Here is a 14,306-nt window from a genome sequence, read left to right as displayed (position 1 = left end):
CAAATGCAGCTTACCAGCATTCAGCCTGAGAAACTCCTTCCTTGTGAAGAAGAATTTCAGCCCCGGAACAAGAGCGAATTACCTTCTCGTCATCCCCGCGGACCTTCGTGACGAAATTTTAGAAGCGTGCCACGAGAGACCCGTCTTCCGGACATCTGGGCACAGCCCGCACTATTGGAAAAATCAAGGCGAGGTACTACTGGCCCAGCCTTACCTTTGACGTCACCCACTACGTCCGGAGCTGCCGTGACTGCCAGCGACGGAAAACGCCGCCGACAAGACCCGCCGGACTTCTGCAACCGATCGCCGTCCCATCGAGACCATTTCAACAGATTGGAATGGACCTTTTAGGCCCGTTCCCTACGTCACGATCACAAAACAAGTGGATTGTCGTAGCGACAGACTACATGACGCGCTACGCAGAGACCACCGCTCTTCCGAGGGGGACTGCACAAGAAGTGGCGAAGTTCTTTATAAGCCAAGTTGTGCTGCGACATGGATCCTCGGAAGTCCTAGTCACAGACCGCGGAACGGCATTTACTGCGGAGCTGATGCAAGGAGTATTACGCTACAGCAACACGGATCACCGAAGAACGACGGCGTACCACCCCCAAACGAACGGACTAACAGAACGTCTGAACAAGATAATCGCAGATATGCTGTCAATGTACGTTGACGTTGAACATAAGAGTTGGGACGAAGTGCTCCCGTATGTCACGTTTGCGTACAACACGGCTATCCAGGAGACGACGCAGCTGACGCCGTTCGAGCTTGTCTACGGTAGAAGGCCGACTTCGATGCTCGACGCCATGCTTCCGCACGTAGAAGACGAGGACCTCAACGTCGACGTCCACGGATATCTTCAATGTGCGGAGGAGGCCGGCCAGCTCGCTCGAGTTCGTATAACGGACCAGCAGCTGGTGGATGCGGGCCGGTACAACCTCCGACGCCGAGACGCCGAGTACCAATCAGGGGATCGTGTGTGGGTTTGGACTTGGACGATGACGCGGACTGAGTGAGAAGCTCCTGTGACGGTATTTCCGAGCCTACCAGATTCTACGACGTGTTGGCCAACTTACCTACAAAGTGATCCCCGATGGTGACTCCGGCACATCACGACAATGCACGCGGCCTGAAGTCATCCACGTTGTTCGCTTAAAACCTTTCTACGGACGATGACGAACTTTTATTTTCATTTGTTTGGACTGTCGCTTATGTTAGCATCGGGTCGATGCACTCTTAGAGGGGGGGTAATGCCGCGAACCATAAATTGGGTTTGTTTATTTGTGTTTTGCTTTTACCGGCCGGCTACGCCGGTCTGTGTTATCTCTGCGCCAAGGGATGCGCATGTTCCATTCTTTCTTTCTGAGCCGCATGTGTTATCTGTTGTGATAGGGAGAGCATTCCGATCTAACGTGAACAGCCCAGAATAATCTTCTTGGATCTACTATGTTCTCGATTCGATTTGAAGTTTCGAGAACCACGCGCGCCAAAAGATAAATTATACCCGGGGATCAGCACCGGACAAAGAATTTATGCTGGGTTGTCTTGTCCGGAGGTGAGCGTTCACAAACATTCATCATCTAGTACATATATGATATATGGTCCGCGAGCAGTGCGGTGACGGGCTTGTAGAGTAATACGCGCTCACGACTAAACGCTTCTTTGAAATATCGCCGCATGGCAAAGGAAGCTTGCACAGTCTAGCGCAAACTAGAATCACAGGGCCTTATCAGGTACCACACTCTTCCAACACCTTTTATCGCTTGTGAACAGCCTACCCTGTATACTACAAAAGAAAAATTCCCCGCCTTCCCGCGAGGGGAAGACGAGTAAATGCAGAGCATGGGGGCCTCAGTACTGGTTGAAGGCATTGTTGCTTCCATCGCTTCTTCCGTGATGCTGGAGTAGCAGACACGAGTAAACATGGGTGCGAGCGTCAACCAAGGAAGGAAGGAGCAACGCAGTGACTGAAGACTGAAGACTGAAGCACGAGCGACCGCTAGCGGCTTTATATTAAATGCAGAGCATTTCTTAGCCTCGCCTCTTCCTGCGTCGGACGGCGTCCACAGCTCCGCGTCCGCAGCAGGTGCGCGCATGCGTCGTAGTCAGCCCGTTCGCTCGTCACCCCCGGAACGCTCCGTCGCGGTCTCGGCCACGGCCGGGCTGGAGGAGGGGCAGGCGCGTACTTTCATATGAAAGTGCGTGCTCGCCGCTCCTCCAGTCCGGCGGTGTCTCGGCGTAACAGGTGCGTGATAGCAGCGCGGTGGGGCGTAGAAGAGCGCGCGCTGCTTGCGCATGCGCGCTCTCCCCCCCGTACCGCTCTCCCTCTACTGCGCACGCTGCAAATATAAAGCCGCTAGCGGTCGCTCGTGCTTCAGTCACTGCGTTGCTCCTTCCTTCCTTGGTTGACGCTCGCTCCCACGTTTACTCGTGTCTGCTTCTCCAGCATCACGGAAGAAGCGATGGACGCAACACTGCCTTCAACGAGTACTGAGGCCCCAATGCTCTGCATTTACTCGTGTTCCCCTCTCGGGAAGACGCGGGATTTTTTTGCAGCGCGCGCAGTACAGGGAGAGCGGTACGGGGGGGAGAGCGCGCATGCGCAAGCAGCGCGTGCTCTTCTACGCCCCACCGCGCTGCTATCACGCACCTGTTACGCCGAGACACGGCCGGACTGGAGGAGCGGCAAGCACACACTTTCATATGAAAGTGCGCGCCCGCCGCTCCTCCAGCCCGGCCGTGGCCGAGACCGCGAAGGAGCGTTCCGGGGCTGACGAGCGAACGGGCTGACTACGACGCATGCGCACACCTGCTGCGGACGCGGAGCTGTGGACGCCGTCCGACGCAGGAAGAGGCGAGGCTAAGAAATGCTCTGCATTTAAAAGCCTGCAGTGCGGACGCCGGGGCATTCGATTCGACGACACTCGCCTGTGCAAGTCATTTTGTTGACCGCTGCTTCGCCGCCTCTGTATTCTTTTGAGTTGTTAGGGGAGCACAAGTTCGCTTTAATGAACGTGTTTCTCATTCAAGTCAACTGCATCGTCCTTGTCTTCGTGACAATATATATATATATATATATATATAATCTTATGAGGCCTTAGATAGAAGGTGACGATACCGTTGCTTTTGCAGCTCCTTTTATTCCGACGCGTCAGGAGGGGAAGAACCAATATGGCGACTCCTCCGCGTCCCAGCTGATGAGGATTAGCTGAAGAAGACGAGGTTGTGCCGGTGATTATGAGTATGTACAGCAGTTGATGCGGTAGCCGCAAGCTACTGGTGATGATGAATAATACCGACGGGACAAATACCTCCTAGCATGCAGCAAGACACAAACTCAGCTAACACTATTGGCCCCCTAGTTGAAAGAAGCGGCCGCCTGGCGGCGTTTCAGAGTTCATCACGGCGGTTAAAGGCCTTGAGCCGGGAAACGTGAACTATCCCGGTGCCACGATGGCGCCGGTGGAAACTTGGGCAAACCGATGTGACGCGAAAGTGTAGAGGAGAGGTCGCGTCGAGAACCTCGTATGGACCAAGGAAACCGTGCATCAACTTCTCGCAGACGCCCGAAATACGATTAGGCGTCCACACCAAGACTTCGTCACCGGGTCGGAATTGAGGAGAACGATGCACAGCGTCGTAGCGTTGCTTTCGATCCGGTTGGCTCGCTTCAGTGCGCATGCGGGCAAGTTGGCGGTAGTGTTCAACGCGAGCAACAAATTGTTCGGAAGACGTCGCAGAAGGTGACACGGGAGCGGCGAAGAAGCAAGTATCCAGAGTGTGCCAAGGGTGACGGCCGTATACAAGGTAGTATGCGGAGTATCCAGTTGGGGTCTGAAGTTTGGCATTGTAAGCATAGGTAACAGGAGGTAAGATGGCCTCCCAGTTGCGATAATAACGTTGAATATACATAGAGATCATATCAGGGAGAGTTCGATGGAAGCGTTCTGTGAGGCGGCTTGTTTGGGGATGATAGCTGGACGTCATTTCGTGATAGGTGTTGGAAGCTCGAAGCAAGTCGGCGAGGATTTAAGACAGAAATGTCTTGCCTCCATCGCTCAGCAAAGCAAGGGGTGCTCCTTGGCGTAGCAAAATGTTGCTTAAGAAGAAGTGAGCGATCTCGGTGGTGCTAGCTGAAGGAAGTAGAGCGGTTTCGGCATAGCGAGTCAGGTGATCCACGGCCGTAAGTATGCAGCGATGGCCGGCCGCTGTCGGAGGCAATAGACCGCAAAGGTCAATACCAACCACTCCAAACGGGTTTGCTGGACATGGAAGGGGCCCGTTTATTGCGAACTGCAATATCCACTTCGATTAGTTCGATATATCCAATAGTTCGATATAGCCGAACCCGCCTATAACGAGCTTATTGCTACGAGTTCACATTGCGCGGTAGCCCCCCCCCCTTCCTCAACTCCATCATCCCCGCATGCACAAACGAACACAGTAAAGTAGCCATTACCACACCCAAAGTAATGTCTATTGCAAGTAATAAAGCTACTTTCTACCCCAAGTTCCTACTTTGTGAAAAAAGCGGTGATTTTTGTTTTCCCTCTTTCGTTTTGGCGGCTTCAACTAGCATAGCATTCTCTGCACGCAAACATTGTTTGCACCAGTTCGAGTCCGTATCCTCCAAAATCGAAGAAGCATTGGCGGAGCACATCGACTGCCGAAAGCGCTTCAATATAAGCGTCGGACGGCTCTCACTGGTGATATCATCAAGAACATTGCCGAGCTCTTCCCACAGTTCACCGATGCTGCTGTCTTTGCCCGGACTCGCTGACTGGGCGGGTTCCGTCGTGAGTCCCGCACGTCGGAAACAGTTACGGTAAGTGTCGGGCGTCACGTCGCTCCGTGCGAGGCGCAATGTCTCAGTCGCGGCTCTTGCTCCGTGGTCGCGGCCAATCCACATCTCAATCGCCGCTTGGAGACCATGCATTTCGGCGGCAATTCTAGGCGCACAGAGTTCGGTATATCCGATGTAAACTTCGTTATAAGGAATATGTTTCCCATGTATTTCCGTAACTGAAATATTCTTGTTCGATATATACCATAGTTCGCTCTATCCGGGTTCGTTATAGCCGGGTTTGACTGTAGCAGGGGATGGCGTGGAGCGTTTCCGGTGCTGACAAAGCACGCAAGAGGCGACGTATTTGGCGACACTCGTAGAAAACCCTGGCCAAAAGAAGCGCCACGGACACGGTCGTAGTTCTGGAATCCGAGGTGGTCTGCAGTCGGGTCATCGTGCAACGCTTCCAAAATGCATGGACGGAGGGAACGGGGCATGACCGGAACCCATCTAACTCCATCGGGGTGGTGGTTGATGTGGTACAGTGATACAGTGATACAATGCGGTACAGATTTTTCCTTTCCTCTGGAGCGGCGCGACAAACTCAAGAGAACAATTACCTTATACGATAAAGGTAATTTTAAGGCCATAAACAACGAGCTAGAAAACTTCTTTCCAGTGTTCGAACATGTCTTTCGTTCCCGATCTGTCGCGGTGGCTCAGTGGCTAAGGCGTTGCGCTGCTGAGCACGAGGTCGCGGGTTCGATTCCCGGCCGCGGCGGCCGCTTTTCTGATGGAGGCGAAAAGCAAAAACGCCCGTGTGTGCGAGATTTCGGCGCACGTTAAAGATCCCCAGGTGGTCGAAATTAATCCGGAGCCCTCCACTACGGCGCGAATCATCGCCTGCGTTGCGTCGGCGCGTTAAACCCTACAATCAATCATTCCCGATCTGTGAACGATACCTGGGGGATTTAAAAAAAAAAGATGAATGAACTAACTGGCAAATTTATCCCCACAATATCATTCCGTAGCACGCCGCAGAAACTGTGGTTTACAAACAAAGACTAGCGAATAGAAAAAAGCGCCTTTTTGGCACAGCAAAAGCAAAAGAACACTGTCCGAAATCCCAGCACGCCGGGCGTGGCGGAAGCTGCTGCCGGCGAAAATAGTGGATTATTGTAGTGGGATCCCCGCCATACTGAATACCGGGTGCTTAGGTGGGCAGGGCACTGCTGGGTACAGCGGTGGAAATGGTGGGTACAGAATTTCTGGGTAGGCCGGGACGAATGGTGGGCACAAAGCTGCCGGGTACGGCGGGGAAAATGGTGGGAATGAAAACCTGCTGGATCGTAGAATGACAGGATGGTGGTCGTAGCAGCATTTTTGAGCCCAGTGTGGCACTATATACCTGACCTATATTTTAAAAATACTCGGAACATATAATTGTCTTGTGCAGCGCATGAATCGGAATATTCAGTAGCAAAAGCCGCCATGTCCAAATGAGTAAATTTTTGATAGCTCGGAGCCCACGACAAAATAACGATGCATAAATTTGTCTCCTCTGTGTGCAAGTTGTCATGCATAGTACACGTATGGCTGCAGACACTCGCTGCCAAATGTGTAGTAAGTAACGTGAAGGCCTGCGCTCACTCCACAGGTTTATTTTTTTGTGCATTCTTCGGCAGGCGGACGCGCTTGCCCTGGCGACCAGCTTCAGTAAAAAAGTTGCGGAGGCACTTCCGCGCATTCTTGATACGCACGTCCGCAGGGGGCTCGGGTAGTGGGTGGAGTTCCACATATTTGGCCAAGCATTCTGAAAGAAACATGAAAACCACGTATACCCCTCCAACTTTCTAAAAATAGGCTGAAACGATAACCTAAGAAAATCATAACTGTATAAAATACAAGGTGCTGAAATGAAGCGTATAGATTGATTGTTGGGTTTAACGCGGCGACGCAACCCACGCGATGAGGCACGCCGTAGTGGAGGGCTCAGGATTAATCTTGACCACCTGGGAATCTTTAACTTTAACGTGCGCCGAAATCTCGTAGACACTGCCGGCGTTTTTGCTTCTCGCCTCCATTAGAAAAGTGGCCGTCGCGGCCAGGAATCGAACTCGCGACCTCGTGCTGAGCAGCACAAAAATGAAGCATAATATTGGGGGAAAAAACAAGAAAAACTAGAAAAAACTGTAAGCAAACGGGTTACTGATGGTTTTTGTTTCTTAGCACATAAGTGGCATAATAAAAGCAGCTGATGATCACATTATTGTCAAATCAAAGGCACATCTAATTCACCTTTGTGTGCAATTAGGCCCCGAACAAGGTTCCACTCCACAAATATAATGGACTTCATCAAAGTTTTAAGCTATACTATGATTTAAAGCTTAAATTACTACGCAGCCTAACATGAAATTGAGGATCTTAAAGTTTTTTCTATACCCTTGAGTTCATAACAATACTTTCTGATTAAAACCCCATAGAATGACCAATCGAAAATATATGAGCTTACTGCCTACTTGTACGTCTTTGTAAACCCCCAGTCATTCAAGCAGATCTGTGCATTATGCAGAAAAAGTTTGAAAATTGGTTTAACTTGCTCATTTATGTGTTACTTTGTTATTTCATGATAATAATCACTCGTTACTTTCTTAACAGAGGTATACTTATACTCCCATACTTTTTACAACTTCCACCTTCACCGGTGTGGCCGTAACTTTCTGGGCTGTCCCAGTCATGCTGCGGCACGCCTGCCCAGTCAAGCTGCGTTCCGCAGCTTCTTCACTCCACAGGTGGCGGGCCAAGTCCAAGGTGAACTTGCCATCGGTTGTGCCGCTTAGAATCCAATGCCACTTTGGCTCCGGTATGGTCAACTCAGAACCCATCTGCACCTGCAATTACAAAACAAGTCACAGCAATAAATAAAATTCTTCCCTAATCATTTAAGTTTCACAATCTCAATACTTTATAATGGGGGTGCATTGATGTTGGACCTTAATTTTACTAGCAGGCCAAATCACGTGACTAGGATCGTGATATACCATTTGATGCCGAGAGATAGAGCTCAGAGACATGCCACCACAATGCTCTGCAATATGCAGTGATTCTTTACACTTACATTTGGGCCGTTGAACTCTTTCTGCTTTTTCAAATTTGTTCAGTTTTGTCCATAGCTTTAGTCCCAGTTTTCACCACATTCGAAGCATTTCTAAGCAAACCAACCATTTCTGGCTAGCTCAGAAAATGCGCCTTCAAAATCAGGTATTTTTATTTTATTTGACACAAATCCGTTTCACACGAGTGTAAAAACTGAGTGTGGTCGCCGCACATCACAGCTAACCCAAAAAAAGGTGCACCACATGTAATTATCGCCAATCAGCATTTTTTATCAAAAGCACCAATGGTGAATCAGATGTGAATCGCCTGAAAATATCAAATAGCGGCTGTTTACATAGTTTGTGATTCAAGGCGGTTTTATTACCACTGCTCATGTTGCTGTAGGACGTCTTATAGCTCTAAAAGCCACAGAGCCATTCACAAACCCTCCACAACAGTTTCAGTTTTGCTTTCGTGTTGCGCAACTCATAGTTGGCCCTGCAATGCATTGCCCAACTTAAAGCCAATACATCATGGTGCCTTCGTCGCCTGCAACTGCTGTTCGAAAAAAGCATGGTGCTCCCGAGTTTACCACACCCACAACCGATTTCTTTTATAAAAACTCCAGCGGCAAATCGAAAGAAAACACCAAGTTGATAAATGTCAGTTCAGACAAAGGACAGCATTTCAAACTAGTCTTGCACGCCACTAGCTGTTCACTGGACAGCTTCCGGTTTTTGCGTGGGATATTTTGGAGGTCTAGTGTTGCTCCAAAACAAAACAGAATTTTGACAGTCTGCAAGTTTTGAGAATGTTCTTTTAAAGTGTAGCTTTTTTTGCCTCACTGATGGTGAGACCATATGTGAAAACACACTACATAAAAGCAACTTTCTTTGATTATAATGACTTTAGGTGAAGCAAAATATAGTTAACACGCAAAGCTTTCTGTGGTCAAAAGCCAATGTCTTCAAAGTCCAAAGACAACACCCAAAATCCAAATCAACAAACCCAAAAGGCACTACAGGAAAGGCACCTTAAACAGTTAGTTTTGGGTTTCCACAAGGGGCATCAGTTGCACAGTGAACGCTTTATGCCTCGCTAATCCCCCCCCCCCACCACGAGTGGGTGCGTGTCAAACACTTCAAGGACATCATCATCACCAGAAAAGTCCACACTCAGACGACAACAGAACGAATCCTCTACACGGTTGAACTTTAATTCGACTCAGTTTGTGGCTGAAGAAAACTTCATGTTTCCACCATCTTTGTTGTTAAACAAAGGGGATTTGAAATCTGCAAAAATGTTAGGTGACGCGGCAAGGCAGGTGGTTATTCGTACCTAACAATTTTTGCTCTGCTATAGCTCCTGGCTGAAAGCTTGTCTGCCACAACTTTGGTGCATTGCACCCTATTTCTGCAACCGACACTATAATACCGAATGAGAGATAGCAGTAAATTTTAAGTATAAGTGATCATAGCTAAATTAAAATTAACTGTGAATGATTGCAAGCATTCACAATGGAGTTTCATTTTGAACTCCGAACACATTTCTTAGGATTCTGTGCTGGCCCAGAATCTTGTGCCGGTTGTAAATACAAATAAAAGGTTTTAACATCATGTAAGGAGGATCTGTTGCCTCCAGTAGTCTTAAACTGCCTTATTTCTTTAAAAGGACCGCCCAAAATCCTGGTGTCTGGAATGAAAGATTGCCCTTACCGTGGGCACGAGTGCCAACATTTTTCTTTTGTCTGGCTAATTTTTACAGTAAAATCAAATTTTCTTGACCTGTTTTTAAATTGTTTACCGATAAACTGTAGGTCCTGAAAATTTTTTACTACAGTAAAAGCTCGATAATTTTATCTCGGTTAATTCGAACTGACGCCCTGGTCCCGGCACAGCCCTGTACATTTCAATGCGGGAAAACTGATAATTCGAACGCATTGGCATCTAGAACAGTTAATTCGAACTGTGGTCCCCTGGTTTCCATCGCTCCCCGAAGAAGTCGGCAGAGAGTGATTTTGATGTGTTGCAAATCCTAACCAAATGAAAGTTACTTGAGCTGCAAAACGAAACTAAAAACAACAGCATAGCTGCTGCGACACCTTATTTTGCTTCCACAGCGGGCGCTGTGCCACCGGCGCCTGTGCTCCGGCGCATGCCATTGCAGGTATTCTTTGGGTCGCAGTTGCTGATCTAGGCCTGCGATCACGTGGCGTGTGCAACAAGCGTGTAGTAGCGCATAATAATTCGCGATAACGAGTTCAAAGGTGGCTTCTGTGTGTTCTTCCCACACAGTGCGCCACAATGTCACTTCATCTTAGCGCCCGTCCAATAATTTAAAGAATTTTATCGTCCCCTTCGACTTCAAATTAACGAGCTTTTACTGTACCTCCAGTTTTTTATATGCAGCTACTTTTTATCACTGGGAGGCTAGTTTTAATTGGCATTTTAATTTGGCCTTTCTCCATCGAATAAAAATGCCAGGGCTAAGTACACTTCACTATATGCCCTGTATAATACCTTATATAACTTCAATGTTGAAGCCCCCTCTCTGCACTGTTATAACCAAACTGAAATCTGACAAAAGTGAATTTCATTAGTTCGAACAAACACACACTGTCAAATTTTGTTTTACCTCAGAAGATGTTTTTAGTCAATCCTTTTGGATCTACACATGGTTGTTTTGAGCTGTAATAGCAATTTTGAAGGCAAATGATATGGACCTCCAAATTGAACATTAATTTGGTACTTTTTGTGCCTTCATTAGTTTCATTAGCATACACCATTGAGAAAGGAAAACATGCTGTTTACCTGCCCATCTGCAACTAAAAATGTGCTGACGACAGGCCCAGGGGGGACCACGCGCTGCCACTGTGTCCTGGCAACAGTTGCAGGGGGCACCGGCCGTGCAGGAGTTGCTGGCACTGCAAAAAAAAAGCTAAAGATAAGAATAAGGCCTGCGGTATCACCACCTGAATGCAACTGTAATGGTCAGATGCACTGCATTGAAAGCACACAAAAACTCCTAAAAAAAGTTCAGCTAGCATGGTTACTTAATTGTGCATTGAAATGCAATAACCAACACAGAACGAACAATTGTGGATTAGTGGTGTATTTTTCTCAACAATGCTGTACACAGCAGTACTACTACCTCCTAAACACCCTGCTTGAACCAGGTTGCGGCGTTATTGTGGTCTCAAAGCTGAATGGCCGTTGAGTTGGTGGCCCTTAACATGTATTCATCAATCCCGGAGTTGTACTTAGTGCTTAGAATAGCAACTGTCTTTCGTGTGCAACAAAGCATACTTTACTTTAGTATCGGATACAAATGAGATACCTTGACGACAAATCTTAACACCTTTTAAAGAATAGTTTAGGATAACAGACACTGCAGCACCGAATTTCCATGCCCCCATTTTTCTCAGAAATACCACACAATTCATTCTAGCAACCTCAAAATTATTTTTTCAGTCGCCTTTTTCAACTAACTTGCCGTCTCATGAATATCCTGAAATAGCACCCACATTCCTTCTGTGATGCTTGCTTCCCCTCAGAGTAAGGGCTAAATCAAGGGGGTGGTAAGTTGGGTGAGTTGGTGATCTAACATAATGGGAAAACAGCATGGGTTAGCAAATACACCAGACTAAGGAATCAGACAGGAGGAGCGCTGTCCTGTCTGATTTGCAGTCATCATCTCGGATTCCATCCCTCTTGTGTATTTGTTAGCCCGCACTGTTTTGCCACGAGGCCTTTACCACTCTTAGCATTTGTTGTGTCTGATTTGCAGTCATCCTCTCTGATTCCATACCTTCTTGTGTATTTGTTAGCCCACACTGTTTCGTCACGAGGACTCTATCAGTCTTAACATTGGTTGACAGACCTGCCTAATGAGATTAATTACCACGCTGCACCAAAATTATGCAACAAACATCTCGGCTAAACATTGGCTATATGAGTAGATGTACCTTGGCTCAAACCAACATTACTGCATGAGCTTTTGTTCAGCCATCTCGTCGTGTGAAAAGAACCCTCAGCATCGAAACGGGTTTTCAGAATTTTCTCTTTGTAATGCATTTTTTCAATAAAGCTCAAGGAATGTGGCCAGGAGCAATTGTGCTTGTGGCCGAACAAAAGAGATTTTCAAGTGCCAAATATTTAGAGAGGGGAGGAAAAGGACAGAGACATGCGCTGTCCTTTTCATCCCGTCTAAATATTTGGCGCTTCAAAATATTATAATAAATTACCAACTAGCTCAAACCCACATGTTGTAAAACTAGACACTTTTATAGTGCAGTGCATATATCCTCACCCTCTAAGACAGCGCAAAAGCTTTATCAGAATGCAGATTATGCACAATTGCAGGAATTTGGAGAAAATGTGCTCAAGACAAAGCAGCTAACTCTTGTACTATTGTGTTTCTGGCTTGGCAGTGAGTTTACAGTGAAGAGATAAAGCAATGCTGATGGCAAAATTCATGACAAAAAGCATAAACATATCATCTCTACTAGTAGGTTATCTGCCGTAACAGCATAGATGAAAAATTTTTAACCCTTTCACTGCTGGCTATTTCTGGCCGTGATGCACCCCCAGTGTCGGCCTGGTTTCCGGAATATATGTGAAGGAGCATAGTGATTTATTTGACTGCCATAGCGTCCGGAACGTAACGCGTCAAAAGGAACGAGCGTAGGTGAGAAATCGCCTTTCTTCCAGATATTTTAAGTGTTCCGTGCCCGCTTCCGGGACCACAACCTCATTTATCGTTTAAACATCATAGTCTGAAGCTGTGGAACATCATAATCTGAAGCTGTGGAACTCCCACCCCTTCCTCGGATAAAAAACTCTCATAATGCAAATCCGAGCTCAGCTCGTATTCGGACTGGCACTGGAAGAACCATCGCCGTAAAACCCCATAATCAATCAATCAATCAGTTTAACTTCTAACGACACGCATCAGCAAGAGCTGTAGAGATACTGTATAAAAACATCGACATTTCATGCTATGCACTACCAGAAAGAAATTCTAACTGACAATCAGCCACCTCACACTCCTCTGCCATCGCAGCTGGCAGCTGGTCAGCAGGAATGATGTCATCATCCTCTGCAATAATAGAGTATATGTGCACATGAATGCAGTGAATGCAAGCTGAGACAAACACGTGCTCCAGCAACACGATGGGTACCTCTAAAGTAGCTCATCAAATACTCATGAGTAAAAATACAAACCGATGCAGAGACTGCTCACAAATAAACTTGCTCACAAGTAACCTTTGTGAGGAAATTTCTCGAATGAGCGAGACTGGAAGTTATGGCGGCCAGCAATTTCACTTCTAACAACGTGCATATGCAGGAGCTGTTGAGATATGTAAAAACATGGACATTTTCATGCTATGCACAACCAGAAAAAAATTCTAACTTACGATCAGCCACCTCACGGTCCTCTGAAGTCGCAGCTGGCCCCTGGTAACCAGGGATGATGCAATCATCCTCTGCAACAACAGTGTATGTGCACACAAACGCACTGAATGCAAGCTGAGACAGAAACACGTGTCCTGCAACACGAGGGTACAGTAGAATCTTGATAAACGGAAATCGCTTAAACGGAACAGTTGCCTGGAATTTGCTTGGTTTTGTATTCAGATAACGTAAAAAAACTCTCGGTAATCAGAACTAAAATTTCCACATCACCGTGTAAACGGAACCAGAAATGGAACTTCTTGTGAAATCCACTGGCATGAGAATCAGCTTTTTATGGTGCCGGCTGTTTCGTTCTTGTTTTTTTTTCTTCCTCCATGCTTTTTTACCCTTCTTGGCCTCGTAAGCTTCGTCTCGTAAGTGGTTAGCCGTGTTAGCGCAACGAATGCAACATCGCAGTTCTTGTTCCAGTCGTTCGGTCTCGATTCTAGACGCCGAGGCTACAGGGCTCACCTCCTGTCGCCTCGTTCGTGCCATCGTTGTGCTATTCGTCCTTCATTATCACGTTGCCGTATTCTAAATTCGGTGGCTCGTAAGCCCTCGCTAAGTTGAGGCCTCTAGCCTCCGTGAAGATGCAGTTGCAAGGACTCAAACAAAAATAATTGACGCACTTTGTAGTGCACAGCGACTCATTGTTGCCAAATCAACTTTGTGAATGCTGTGCCTACGCTTCTTGTAGTTTTCTTGCTTTCTGAAACCTCTCAGCTGCAGTCACTTTCTAGTGGTTAGAGTTCCATGAAATGCCCTAAGAAGTGTGTACGCACATAAATTTGAACCTTAGAACATCTCTCTCAGTAAACGGAACTCCTGTTAAACAGAACTAATTTTTCCGGTCCCTTGAAGTTCCGTTTATCGAGAGTCTACTGTACTTCAAAAGCCTGTCATCAAACCATGGTGATTATTCAAAGTGACAAACTAAGCAGAGACCACTCACAGGTAGAACCTGTGAA

The sequence above is a fragment of the Haemaphysalis longicornis genome, unplaced genomic scaffold (assembly GCF_048455015.1).
Source record: "Haemaphysalis longicornis isolate Haplotype H1 unplaced genomic scaffold, Haemaphysalis longicornis Haplotype H1 scaffold_11, whole genome shotgun sequence".
Taxonomy (NCBI): domain Eukaryota; kingdom Metazoa; phylum Arthropoda; class Arachnida; order Ixodida; family Ixodidae; genus Haemaphysalis; species Haemaphysalis longicornis.
The sequence above is the reverse complement of the archived record's forward strand: the minus strand, read 5'-3'. Positions refer to the sequence as shown.